At 36.2% G+C, this 15459-nt stretch overlaps 1 protein-coding gene across 1 annotated transcript in view; it reads left to right on the top strand.

The window, feature by feature from the left end:
* Positions 1 to 8138, top strand: part of pcdh1a (protocadherin 1a) — a 68462-nt gene extending 60324 nt beyond the window's left edge. The window contains exon 6 of the transcript XR_013329822.1: positions 8091 to 8138. The gene's annotated coding sequence lies outside the window, so the exon portion shown is untranslated. The remainder of the gene's footprint in view (positions 1 to 8090) is intronic.
* The last annotated feature ends 7321 nt before the right edge of the window (positions 8139 to 15459 follow it).

Here is a 15459-nt window from a genome sequence, read left to right as displayed (position 1 = left end):
GGAACGTATTGCTGCCCCAACAAAAATCACACAAAAGATGAGTATCACGTTTTGACATGGTAGGTGGACCTTTTTTTTAACATGACAGTAAATTTTATCTGGCTAAATTCATATTTTAGGTGTATTAATTAGCTGAAAAAAGGGAAAATGGCAATATTCAACTTGGTATTACACAAAAAAGGGGAAATATCTTTTTTATTGTTGGATTTTATTTTAAAATAGTAAATATTGGCTTGATTTATTCAATTTTTTAATCCCGATTTGTTGACTATCATGTAACACTACATTTTGATGATAAATCAAATTTTTATCAAAATGGGACATCACTATTGAGTCAAAAAGTCATTTAATTTTAGTATAGTTTGTCCATATACGTTTATATACACAAAAAGGGGCAAAATATCCTTTTTTATAGTTGGATTTAATTTTAAAAAGTAAATATTGTCTTGATTTATTCAATTTTTCAATCCCAAATGGTTGACTATCATATAAAAACAACCTCACTACTACATTTTGATGCTAAATTCAATTTCTATCTAAAAATGACTTCACTATCAAGTCAAAAAGTGATAATTCACCGTTTAATTTTTGGCGTGGCATTAATCCGCTTCCGTAACAAGGCCCTATTTTCTCTTCCGACTGAAATTTATCGGCACACATTTTTTCATCCTTTTCACCATCCCTGAAACACAAAGACAATTGCCTTGAGAATATGTCTTTGCCAGAGAGAAAAATCTAGTTGTTATTCTAATTATTGGTATATTTATATAGGACAAAACTGCTTGTGATGCCATGTTTTTGTACAGTTTTATGTACATACAAGTGACGCTTTCTAAAAGTTCGGAGAAAAGCCGATGGCACGTGAAAAATGTAAACTGTTTTCTTGAGCTGTGCACATCTTTGCCTTGGTTGGATTGACCTTTGCGAGTCAGTGTGAATGTGGCTGTTCCATGCCTGCACTGTAGTCATTCACTGGCTCCGCCCCCCACTCCGCCCCCCACTCCGCCCCCCTTTCCCTTTCCTTGAAGACTTAATCGAGTTATGTTTATCGTGAACCGTGGGTTGTCTTCTCTTACCGGTTTGTTCAATTCCTGTGTTCAACTTGGTTCTGTTTTAGCATGTTGGGAAAAAAGACAAAAAATTCTCTTGTAATACTGTCCTCATGAACTTTGTAATAAAATGACTTCAGGGAAAACAAAAATGGACTCCTTTATCAATCAAAACTAGGGTGTGACATCTTAAAAGATTGGGAAAAGTATGTTTTTTTGTGTATAATGTGTTCCTTTGAGTGTCTGTTAACCCATTTTTATCTTGTTTAATAGGAGTAAAGGAGGTGGAGATCAGGAAAAGTTCTTCATTTTCGTATGGGGATTTGTTAAGGACAAAGAGTAAATATTTTTTTGTATTTTTATGTTGTTTTTCATATATTTAGGTAATTTAAAAGGAAGAAAACATCAGATTTTCGGACTATAGTCATTTTATGGCCTGCCTAATTGACACTAAATGAGATTAAATCACAATCTCCCTTGAAAATTCACTAATTCACCAAACTTTACATTGCTTTTTCTCCTACAGGTGTACTGGCTGAGTCTAAGTAGGTCTTTTTTGAGGACATCTGTCCAAAAACAACAACAAAAGTTTTGCAATCCTTCATTAATCATGTATAAGGTTCCATCAAGTTAAGAAAGGCCAGATTCCAGGACCTGCATTTGGAAGTAAGTACTTGAAAAAGTGAGTGGCTAATCTCCATTCTACACTCAGCCTAATTAGAGCAATTCTTGAAAGCATTGAAGAGTCGGCGCCAGCTCTACAATGAACGTGTCGTCATGGTAATCTGAAGATGCCTGTTTTGTCCTTGCTTCAGCACCCCCCCCCCCCCCCCTTTTTTTTTACTAGTTGCTGAACATGTCCTTTCGGCGACTGAATTGTAAGCATTTTATTGTATTACTTCCCAATAGCTAAAGGCTTTACCAGTGGAGGACAACACTAGTATTGGTGAGACCGTTAACGTCCTCACCAGAACTGCAATCTTAGACTTTGAATACAGTATTTCGATCAATGATGTCGATAGGCGCCTGTAGGTAAAACCTTGTAATTTGGTGTTTAAAGAGATACTTTTCAAACCTTGAGAATATGTTTGTAGTATGAACGACATGAGGTGAACACAATTTGGCATCATAAGGTCCAAAAAAAAAGTTTTTTTTGCATGATTTACTCTATTATATTCATGAGAGAAAGTGTATTATCTAAGAGAGAGAGTTTAATATTTAAGTACTGTTTAATATCTAAGGACTGTTTAATAGGGTTAGACCGGCGGCCAAACATCCGGCGACCAAACGTCCGATCACTGGGAAATTGATAGGTGAAGAAAATTAAATCAAACTAAATAAATGTAAATTGTTGTTTTTAAAATATGCGCAATAGACTAGATGGAACATTCGAGGTTGTATTTTGCCTAAGGGAAGAAGTTTGCTGCCATTAGAAGTCCAATCCATTTGAAGTGGGAGGGCTGACATCCATGGATTGTACGTCTATTAGTGATAATCTCATTTCCATTCCCAGCAGAAGCACCAAAAGACCTTTCATCCCCTCGACCAAAATGGCCTCGGGGCTGCCATGTTAGTAGAGGCAAATCAATGAATGCATTTACATTAAAACCAAGTCATAAGTAGCTCATTTCTCCACCGATTATTAAAATTGTTATTGTTTTGGGACTGGATCCTCGTCAGCATCGGTGTAGTACATATCTCTGTTAGGATGCAATATTTCACGTCACCCCGCTGTGATGTTTCCGAGCCTCTGAGCTCATCCATCTTGTTTAGCGCGTTATCTCAGCCTTTGTCTTGGCTCCTTCCACTAGCAGCCAAATAAAAAATGATCGCTCTGTCTCCTATCAGTTAGGCTAATCTCCTTTATTGTCATCATTTAGTGTTTAGATTGTGATATTTCAGTACACCTTTAATCATCTCAGATCATATAGATTCAGTCCGGGAAATCAATCCTACTTGTCAAAATGGCAAAGACGTCTGGCGCTGTCTATGGTGCTGAAATCCCCAATTGGAATCATTTGCATGTCTATTGTCAAATTGTGTGTTTTTCTTATTCTAAAAAGTGTTTTTTTCCCTAATGTGTTAATGGCAGACATTAACTCATCATTTATTCAAGATTAAAACCACAGGGAGACGACGGAATTGGAGTTATTTATTGGAGTAGAAGCTTGTTTCCATTGTGAATCATTCCTTTACGCAGCAACAGCAAATCTTGTCTTGGACACGCAGAGCTTGGGAGGGAGACAGTGAGCGGCTGTTACGGAGCACAAGCAAGATTATCTTTTGCAAATATCCTTTACACAAAGCTTAACACAGAATTTTGCTGTGTACCTACTAAAGTCGTTGGATCACATATCAGATGAAATTACAACGGTGCAAACCGTTCATTAGCTAAGAATGAGCCTTCTGGTAAGTTTTATGAATGCATAAAAGTGCCTTTGACTATCCGGTATTAACACTGATGATATTAAGACTCATAATTACATTTTGGTGAACATATATTATATACATATATATATATGCATTTGTCTACTAAAAGCTGTAAGAATACATTAATCAACTTGATTTCAGGTAGGACGGACCATTTTAGATATAATATTTAGATTTGTTTTTTATAAATGGATTAAAAACTGGATTAAAAGCCCTGAATATTCAGTTTTATAGATCTAACACTGTTTATTTTAGCTTTTTTCATATATTTGTAGATTTTACAAAATGATTTTTGAATGAAAAACTGAAAAAAATGATTAAAAAATGACAATTATTGATTAAAAAGGGGGAAAATCAGGAAATGTAATATACATCTATACTCTTTTGGCCCCCGCGCCGCCACTTTGATGTGCATCAACCAATGAAAGATAACATTTTTATATTTTGATATTATTTTACAGGATCGTCCTTTCTATTCAGACTGGGAACAGCAGGGTTTATTGGCCCCCCCCCCCCTGTCCAAATGGATTGGCCGTCTAGCGCCATCAACGGCGTGCAACGAGTTAAACGAGTGCCCTATAAAAGCTCAAAATCAATATTTTCCTCTTTCCTAACCGAAGAAAAAAGTGCGGTGAGTGGAGGGAGAATCTCTCAAAACGACTCATCCGGACATTTCCGACTCTGGACTTATGGATGCAATTAAGAAAAGTATCAGCAATGTACTAGAGTTCAGTTCTAATTAGTCTCTGTTGCTTTCAGGTAATAGGGTCTACAAAGCAAGTACTTCTTATCTCCACCAACCTTGTTTTATAGCGGGCGGAGGGAACCTAATCAATATATTTATATATATGTAAACATGATCAGCCAGGCATAAGATTTCGATTTTGCACTAATGCAAGGGTGTCAGACTCGGGTCATTTCAGGAGCCGCATTGGCGTCAACTCAGTTTCATTTGGGCTGGACCGTTTTAGATATAATATTTTTTGATAAATGGATTAAAAGAACTAGATTAAAAGCCCTGCTTATTCTGTTTTTTTATAGATCTAAAACAATGTTTATTTGAGCTTTTTTTTAAAGATATTTTTAGATTTTACACTATTTTTTTAACTAAAAACTGAAAAAATGCATTAAAAATGATAATTATTGATTTAAAATGGGGAAAATCAGGAAATTTAATATGCATCTATACTCTTCATTTTAATTTGATCCTAAAACAAAAAGTCGGCAATAATAATTTACTTTTCTCGGGCCGCACAAAATGATGTGGCAGGCCAGATTTGGCCCCCGGGCCACCACTTTGACACCATTTACTAATGTGAAAGGAAAATCAATCCACTCAGAAATAGAATAATTCTGTCTATATTTCCTTAACCCACAATGACTTCAAAAAACTAAAAAAGTGACCCAATATCAATAGGAAGAAACCAGAGAGGTCACATCACGTCACCCCAGTTGAGCAAGCAATATTTGGAGAAAAATGCATCTTTTTTATGAAGTCACCGGTTGTTCATGGCGGTCGTTTTTCCGCCTTTTTTTATCTCGTTTAATGTCGATGATGACATGGCGGGCATGTATTTGCTGTTGGGAGTTTCAACTGTAGGAGAAAAGTAGGCTTCTCAGAATAGCTGTGTCGTGCCTGCGTTCTTTCCATCCATTATTAATGTGTCAATGTTCTTTTGGAAGACCCTCTTACATGAGGGATGTGCTGTCGTAGTATTATGGTTATTATCTGCTTTTTGACTCATGGGAGTGTTTTAATATTCAGAGAAGTATCCTCGAGTGTCGTACGGTGGCCGACCCCGGGATCACGTGATCATCGACAAACCGATAAAGAGGAGATGACGATGATAAATTAAAGATGCTAAATCCGGTCAATAGCTCCAGCTCATAACTCTACAGCTTCCTGCCTTCTAAAGTTTTACAGCTCATGGGATCATGGAGTCTTGTGCTCTATGCTGGCATGATCTACTCCTAGATATGAAGTTTATCATGGGTTAAGCGTTTTATTTCCAACTCCAATTGCAGTACAAAAAAGTCTGCACATTTATCATTTAATTGCATTATTTATTTATTTTTTAGAATCCCAGCAGTAATTTGCTAAAATCAAATGTCAGTTGTTAGATTAAAACTACAATTTGCTCTTAAATGTACTCTCCCATGTATTAATGTTATTAGATTTAAGGTCAGAGGAGCCAAAATGACTGTCTGGAAGTACTAAATCTACTTAAAATAACATTTCTGCAGTTTAATAACCAGAGAATATTTACAATTGCATTAATAAAATCACAATTCTTGCAATCAAAAATATTAAAAACTACATTGCTGCAGACCAATTGCATGAAGTGCTAAAGTATTAAAGTTTGCAAGGTTTAAAATCCTTCAGAATCGCCCCCAAAGCATTATGACATCACTTCCCCAGATCAGTTCCTGTACGCCCAATGCAGGTCCTGAATTTTTCTTCCTGCCAAACATTTTCAACCAATGAGCATCCTACTGAAACAAACAGCACCTGGATGCAATCAATTGATTACACATGGAAGTCTGCAGAAGGAAGGTGAAATGCTGTAATCTTGTTTTCTACTGAAGAAATCCTCTCCCCACTGAGCCAATTTTTACGGATCCCCTCTCATATGGTATGTAGTACCTTTCCCAATCATTATGTGTCAAAAAATAACATTATAGTACTCTATAAATATCACTTATCTGTTAATTTGCCTGTACAACATCTCACAGTGCACTTCCTGTATCCACAATAACAATGTGCAATACCTAAGATGGTGCAAGATTCTAGAATCTATCATGCCAGAATGTGACTTTTTATATTATTATATGACCTATTTATGTTTTTTTTAACTGGGAAAAGAAGCAGCACCAAACTGATTTTGTTTTGATGTGATTTGACAGCTCTGAGAAATGTATTGCAAACTGTTAGTGTATCCTTTTGACTATTATATTACTTGATAAATATCACTTATCTTTTAATTTGCCAGTATAACATTTCACTTTCTGCAGCCACAACAACAATGTGCAATATTGGATTGGATTGGATAACTTTTATTATTATTGGATAACAATATCTTGTGCAATATTCTAGAGTTTACCTTGCCAGGATGTGACTTTTTATATTATTATATTACTTATTTATGTTTTGTTTTTAACTGGGAAAAGAAGCACCACCAAATTGACTTTGATTTGATTTGTTTTGACAACTCCAGGTATTATATTGTAAATGGTTAGTGCAGACATGGGCAAACTACGGCTTGTGGGCCACATACGGCCCTTTCGGCTTTTTAATCCGGCCCGCCAATGTTTTTTTCCAAGATGGCGCCTTCACACGGAAGCCAGTGCCAGTAGCTCTGTCCACTCTTATTTATTTTTCATGTTTTACACCCCCTCTATCTTATATCTAATACTTTAGTCCTTTTTTTCCCTTTATATTTCATATGTACTGTTAACGGATGCACTTTTTTATATGTATCTTATCTTATGCTCACCCTGGCCCATCTATCAAATTTCTAAAGTCAATGTAGCCCCCTGGGCCCAAAACTTAGTGTTAGTACATCCTTTTGAATGCACTGCAGGTATTCCCCGAAAAACTTCCACATTTTTCCGGCCCCCCACTCCAACAAAAAGGTCCCCGTCAATTTTTCCATCCATGTAACATTTGAACAAATCTAATGATTAGTGTACAGTGTAGGTGTTTCTTGTGGAGCTTGAGGAAGCCCAGCGGGGAAACACTGCTCTCCCGTAGCCTTTTCCCTTTTAGATGAAAACACGACTTGGCTAGCGCTGCCGCCTGTTGCCTTGGAAACGTGGTCACTCACGCTTCCCCCCCACACCACAAGCATCCTCCTTCCCCCCTTTTGCTTCATTAAGTGCATCGCTACTGACAATTAGAATGAAACCAGCGGCAGGCCCGGCTGTCTTGAAACGCAGTCTCCAATTAAATACTTTGAAATAGCAATGCTCCTTCAAGCTACATCTGCTCTCTCTACGTCGAATAAATGGCGCATCTGGGAGCTCTGTTTGGGAAAAGCCTGCACGGTGGTTGCTGTGCTGATAAATTACTCCACCATTCCATGTTTTTTGTCTTTTTTTTTGCTTATCTGCTGAGTTGTTTAACATTGTAGATTGCACGGAAAAAGTCTTTTCTTGTTACCGCATTCCTTCTTTTTTTGTGTGCATAAATATGCAAAGCAATGCTTCTTCCTACATAGCAACTTCACTGAAGGGTGATGAATTCTAACATGAGGCTTTATTTGTAGTATTTTTTCTATTTAACACGTTTTGTCAAGGATTTTTTTACAAGGGCTGTTGTGTAGGCTAATTTATATAATTAATGGACTTGTGTGTATGACCTTTCGAAATGGATTGGACATTTCGAGACGTCAATGGCAGGTAAACAAGGGCGTTCATGATTAATTGATTTGGCTATTAGCAAACAAATCCATCTATTTTGATATTTAATAAACAGTTGCTAGACAGTGTTGGGCTCAAAATTGCTTCTCTATATTTCTTTGCTGTAAAACAAAGTGGAAAATGGCAATTTTTAATGTATATTCTCATTTTTTAAGTCTTGAAAATGCCTTATTGTATTCATTTATTTTTCAGGTTTTTTAGGTCACTTATTGACAGATTTGGATGAAGAAAAAGAGTAGAAATTGGTAAGTCTTTTTCAATTTTTGATTGAATTTTATAAAACAAGGGAAAATATTCATGTCTATTTTTATCAAATCAATGATTTCCTTCTACATTATCTAATTAAATGGGTTTAGCGACTTTTTTCTTAACATCCCAAAACAACAAATCCATCTATGATAGTCTAACGCTTCATCTTATTGGTGTTGTACTTGGTTTATATTAATGTTAAGTAGCATTCAGCCACCGGCTCCATTTGGACAGTGATTTATCGAGGTGAGGATATTGACTTTGGAATGAATTCCGACAATGTTTACACAAAAAGCCATGAGAGGCAGCTATTATTTGTTTAATGATGTGTTTTGCACAATGCTTCGGCAACGGCTGGCGGATGAAGCGCCAAACAATCGTCGTCGTCGTCGTCATCGTCATTCAAGACAGATAGGTCATTATTTAAAAAAAATCGGTTAATCTCATGCATTACATTTTTTCCTATAGCTGAAAGGTATTAGTCAATGGATTTCATGAACATGACATTTTTCAATTGCTTCAAAGCGCAGGTGGCGAATACATTAGTGGTGGTTAGGTGTTTAAACGTCACGCTCAAGTAAACAACAACGGCAGTCCGGCAAGAGAAAACCGCAAAAAGCGTTCTCATTACAGCAAAAGGCTTTCAAAGTACATCTGGCATTTTACATGGACTGTAAAAATAAATCAATCACCTACTTCCGTTGCATGTTTTTCCCTATAAATTAATGTATATTTAAAAAAAAAAAGACCAGTCTAGGTCAAGGGTAGTTCGCAGGCCGCATTAACGTCAACTCGATTTTATGTGGGCCAAACTATTCAGTTTTTTTTATAATATTTAGATTTTTTTTTTTATGAATGGATTAAAATAACTGGATTAAAAGCTCTACATGTTCAGTTAATTTTATAGATCTAAAATATTGTTTATTTGAGCTTTGTTTAATAGATTTTTAGATTTTACAAAATGATTTTTGTACTAAAAACAGAAAAAAATGATTAAAAAATGACAATTATTGATTTAAAAGGGGGAAAATCAGGAAATTTAATATACATCTATCCTCTTCATTTTAATTGGATCCTAAAACAGAAAGTCAGCACTCCTGATTTACTTTCGTCCGCCATTTTAGAAGCACTTCAAGACATGTTTGTCAGTTTATCTTTCGAAAATTGGCTTAGTCACGATAATCTGCTCAAATTAAATGTTTGTTGGAGAATTTATCAGAAAAAATCAAGTACTATTTTTCTATATACCCAAGTACACTGAAAATTCCAGTCTCCAAGTAAGCGAGCGGTCATTTAAATAGCATCCGTAGCAGACGGTTTCCCCGACATTGGGCAAAAGGGCCAATTTCATCACCTCCCTTTTCTTTACCGGATGCGCAAGCTGGGTAGGGTCTTTTGAGGGGCATATTAGTTTTCTCTCCTTTAAAGCCGATAAGAGGTCTCTGAGCACAGAGTTCACAGGCAAAACAGCCGAACTAATCACCTGCCTTACGCAATCTGTCAACCTTTCATAGAAGCCTCAAGGTGACGGAATAATTGCTCGCGCTACGCTTTCTTCTGGGAAGGAGTTCCTTTTTCTGTTTAATGTTTTTCTCCCGCTCCGAGGATATTTTGGTTTTGGGGACAGCGAGCATAAAAGAAAGTCCCAATGCCGTTTTGAAAGCTGCAAAACTTTGCGGCAATGAATGGAGCCAAAAATGCCAGACTGTCTCAATAATGGATTGGCTAATTAGGGTAGATTTTGCCATTGGGACAATGCATTTTGTCACAAAGCTAAGCTAAACATATTCAGATTTTTGTTTTGTCCACTTTCTAAGGGCTTCAAGGACCATGATGTCAGTTAACCTAGACCACATGTGTCAAAGTGGTGGCCCGGGGGCGAAATCTGGCCCGCCGCATCATTTTGTGTGGTCCGGGAAAGTAAATCATGAGTGCCTTCTTTCTGTTTTAGGATCAAATTAAAATGAAGAGTATAGATGTATATTAAATTTCCTGACTTTCCCCCTTTTCAATCAATAATTGTCATTTTTTAATCATTTTTTTCTGTGTTTTTAGTACAAAAATCATTTCGTAAAATCTAAAATTATATTTAAAAAACCGAGTCTGACACCCTTGTTCTCAAAACAGCTTTAATTCTTTTTAACCATGGAGGGTTACTAATTTGCATTTTGCATAAAAGTGTATTGTAATATTATTTGTATTAATTGATTGTTTTATCTTTGTTAATGTTAACCACCCCCTTTATTTTTGCCTCCCTTTTCAAATTAAAACCTTTACATTGTATTACTCAAGGGGAAAAAATATATTTATGCTTGCCCCTTGTTATCTTAAACAAAATAAAAATGTCCCACAAAACAATGTCAACAAAGCCTCTAAAACGACTAGTTGACTTAAGATGGATGACAATTTATTTAGCAATCGATAAGTCACTTAATCACCAAGGCCTAGTTTACCTGCCATTGACGACACTAGACAGTTTCCTCATTCGTCCTTCCCAATGAAAATGGATTAAATGTCTGGCACCATCAATGACACCCAAATGAGTTCCAAAAAAAATAAATACAGCTTGTCCAACACACAAAAAAACTTTCATGACTATTTTCTGTATACAGCAAAACAGTGTACTGTGTAATGGATGGAATTTTCCATTGGTTATTGAACTCCTCTCAAATGTTTACACACCTTCCTCTGGTGTTTTATGAGCACTGTATCTGGAATTTTGTTCCACATCAGCCTGCTATTTTTTCTTTTCCGCTTCTCTCACTTGGAAAAAAAAAACAAAAACCAACTAGCTCTCTCAATAGCTGCTTATTGACTTGTCTCTGGTCCGGACTGAGTGGTGCTGCGCCCATCCCCGCCCAAGTGCCACCTTGTGTGAGTGCACTGATCGATTTGAAATTGCTAGAGGGCAGCACAGAATGCTGCTGTTGCTGCTTACATTAAGTGTCCCGTATCTTTTTAGTCCCTGCAGCACTTCTCGGAGTAGAACGCCATTGGGTTTTTCTTCACAAAACCGTATTGCAGGGGAGTGTCCAAGTCAAGGGCCACGTTGTAGTTGCGGAATTCATATGAATATTATCGTTAAAACCCTCCAAGGCTAACGGATTGGACGCCTGATATGTAAAATAGGGGGTGCTGTGATTAATTGACAGGTTATTTGAAAAACATATTCTTCAACTCATTGCTAAAACCATTTTTTTGAGCGTTGTACTAAAATGTCTGTCTAATTTTTCCCACTTTAGTGTTCATTTATCGTGAGGTGTATTGTAAAAATGAATATGTATAGATATATTTGGGGTTTATTATTGGATTGGATTGAATTGGGTAACTTTATTCATCCCGTATTTGGGAAATTTCGTTGTTACCGTAGCAAGAGGATGAGAATACAGACACAGCAAAAGACATTTTAGACATAAATAGATGGGTAATAAGTAAATAAATACATGAATAAATGTATAAGCGTGTTGCTGAAATATATTTATATATACTTATATGCATACATGTACGCACATGTGTATATCTGTGTATATATGTGTATATTTGTGTATATATGTGTGTATGTGTGTATATGTGTGTGTATATATGTATGTCTGTGTGTGTATATATGTATGTCTGTGTGTGTATATATGTATATGTGTGTATATGTGTGTGTGTATATATGTATGTCTGTGTGTGTATATATGTATATCTGTGTATGTGTGTATATATGTATATCTGTGTATAACTGTGTATCTATATGAGAATCTGTGTATCTATATGAGTATCTATGTGTATCTATATGTGTATACATGTGTATATATGTGTATACATACACACACATATATAGATTTACATGTATACATATGGTAGGTCTAAACACTCAGCCATTTGTTTTGTTAAAGAGCCTGACTATTTTCCACTATTGGCAACTGGTCCGCATATAAAAAGGGTTTTAAATCTTGAGACATATTTCGTGTTGAAAAGCTCAGTGAGTTTCCCCTAGTGTACGTTCCTTATCAACAAAAAAAGCACAGCTTTTCCAGGTGTATTTGTTACACAAAGCCATCTGCTATGCCATGTTAATTATGCATTGCTTTAAAGATGAACGCTCCATATTGTTTTCACAATTCTCCGAGAGGAAAAACGCTTTGACTCAAACATTGCCACTTGAACGGCCCTTCATTATCCATATTTTGTATGGCTGTCATGTGTAATGTTATCTGTGTGAAGCATCGACCCTCCTTGGCTGTAATAACATGATCTAACCTTTTTAAAGGTACACACCCGTCTCCTGACTAGATGGCAAATTCGTGACACGAGAGCCATTCGGCGTGGAGTCGCCTTGTCGAGGGGGGAAAGTCACATCATTTGCAGACGTCAAATCCTTCCTCCCTTCGAGCTTTCCCTGCTGGCGGCCTGATAATTGGTCATCCGGCTCCTCTCCGGCGATCCTTGGGTGAGTCACTTAACTCGGGTTTCTGCTCTGGCTTGTTTGGTCAGCTGTTTACTTCTGGTCCCTTGACAAAGGATGGCTTTCTAGTCTTGCAGTTGTTCGTAGCAGCCCTCAAGGACACTGGATTGCAAACATTTTTTTGGGCTGATTTAAAAAAACCTGGATGTGCAGAGTCATCTAAATTATGATTCATAGAAATAGGGCTAGGCAATATGAGCTATAAAATAAATATTGGCAAAAATGTCATTCATACAGCACAGTTTTTAGTCTAAATAATGGATTTTTTTTTCAGAAATCCAGTGTGGCAGTTGAGTGTGCAGAACAATACTTGTGGAAAAATGTCCAATTTATACGGACATTTTTTTTTTTGGGTGTGTATTTTTGGTCACAAGCGATTTTTATAGTGTTTTTTGACATTACCAAATGCGACTAGGAAAGAAAAGCCAATAAAGTTATCAATTTACAATATTGTGAGACCAAATGAAAGCATAAAAATGAAATTGTCAGGAAAGTAATTTCCTGGGAAAACACCACTACGAGAGCTAATCACTTATTCTATAAAATGTCATATTAGCATGATTGAAAAGATGCACATTTCATTATCCATAATGAAACTTCTCATACAGTTGAGTGATTTCACTTCCAAATGTTTTCAAATGTTTCTTTAAAGCACAATTATAAGCAACTACTTCTCTTTTAATAGTAAAAAGGTATCTTTCTAAAGGAATACAATTAAATGAAAACTATAAAAGCTCATTTCACAGATATATTGAGGTACATTTTCCATCTCTGCTACTAATATTACAAAAGTAAACCAACCAATGACAAAACTAGCCAATCAGACGACTTTTTCTTTTGCGTATCCGTTTCAGTAGAAGCTTTTTCAACAAAAACTAAAAAAACAAACCCCAAAAAGTATTTTCGGAGACAGTGAAATGAAGAAAACAATCATTCCGCAGTGCCAGGGATCAACTACTAAAGCCAGCTACCTGGAAAGTAAAGACATGGCATTATTCCCCTCACTGGAAGGAACTCTATCGTGTATAGTTGTTAATAACGGTGTGAAATGACTCGCCAGGCGCTTTTCCTGTTGGAGTGAGTCCAATCCAACACCCTGGTATGCAAATAAGTAAGGCCCGGCTTTGGAGGAGCAATTCTGTACACGTGTAATTGACTGGGTTGAAACAGGTACAGCCAAAACAATGATGGATGCCAACCGAGCGGAAAAATACCAAAGACCTTGGCAGAATATTTCTACTTCTAATCTAGTTGTACAAAGTCGGCTGTTGAATCGTTTTGGGAATATTGTAGGAGATTGTTACAGCATGTTGTGTTGATCTTTTTTATATATATATACGCCAGATATTGGCTGCCATTGACGTCTGATTCATTTCTATTGGGATGAATAAATGAATGTAATGTAGGGTTGCCAGGTTTGATGATGTTGTTGCCATACTTTTGATAACAATCCAGTTCGATTTTTTTCTGCAGTCTTTTAATTATTGTCTTTTTATCTTTAAAAAAAAGTGGGAAACAGTAAATATTGTATTTTCTGTTTGATTTTGTTGTAATCTATAGTACAAATACAGTATAATACAGTAAAAAACAGTAAATATTGTATTTTTTATTAGGTTTTGTTGTAACCTATAGTACAAATACAGTATAATACAGTTAAAAACAGTAGATATTGTATTTTTATTGGATTTTGTTGTAACCTATAGTACAAATACGGTAAGAAACAGTAGATATTGTATTTTTTTTTATTTAATTTTGCATATCAATATAGAAACAATATCCTCTTTTGACGTTACTAAATGTCAACGATAATTTGTTGCTCCGTTAAAAAAAAATAGTTAAAAGAAATGCGTTTGCTGGCTTCTATTGTGGCTTTTTTCTCCCAACTTTGAATTCCAGAGCAAAAATAGTAGCCCCAAAATAGGTTTGAAAGAACCTGAAGTAAGACATCTTGAGTTTTTTCTTTTCCCCCGCGCCAACATTTGTTTTAGAACTTGCACAAATTGAAGACTTTGAAATACCTGTCAGCCATTCGGAACTTCTGCCTCAGGGAATCGCACTCCTATTCCTGAACTGAATTCTTGACTTAAAGAGGCACAAAAGACGGCAACTGACACCGACAAGTGAAGGCAAACAGCGGTAACGACAAAATGCCGTTTTTTTGATAAATAAGAAATAGAAGCTTGTTTACGTACATAGGCAACTGTCACAACAGCATTATTTGAATTTCTTTCTTTGTCAGACATCTTTAAGTGGCATAGAAATGATGAAAGTACCTCATACACTTGATAATAAGTTATCAAACTGTGGGGTCGGGGCCTGTATTTGAGCCACCGTATCATCCTGTGCGGCCCGTGAATGCGAGTGTTTTTTGCTAGAATAAAGTTGCCCAAATTTCTGTAATCCAGAAATGGGACAATATTTTATATTTTGTGAACTAAATTTTATGATTTTAGATAACATTTACATGTTTTATTTGTTCATCAAATAGAATTTTAAACAAATATGACATTTATTGTTTCCCACCTTTAAAACGATAAAAGAAACAATGAGGCTTAAAAATAAAATATTTGTAAAATTTGGAGATCCACAATATTTCTAGTCTAGAAAATTTACTGATTATCAAAAAATAGATGCCCAAAATAATGGCCATGAAAAGCAAACCTGTCTTAAATGTAGCCTAGACCGAGTTTGCCATCCCTGACATAGGCCAGTTCCACTTTGCAATATTGGAGCTGTTTTGATTAAGGTAATGCTTGTAGTGTTGACTGCGTTTCTTTAGCTATGTGCATTCCGTGGGGAAGAGAGCATGGTGGCGCGTGCCACCTTGACAAGCTCATCCATCAGCGCGCCGTGTTCACGTCC

This window comes from Stigmatopora nigra, chromosome 19, assembly GCF_051989575.1.
Source record: "Stigmatopora nigra isolate UIUO_SnigA chromosome 19, RoL_Snig_1.1, whole genome shotgun sequence".
NCBI lineage: Eukaryota > Metazoa > Chordata > Actinopteri > Syngnathiformes > Syngnathidae > Stigmatopora > Stigmatopora nigra.
Note: the sequence above shows the minus strand (reverse complement) of the source record. Positions and strands in the feature narration are given on the sequence as shown.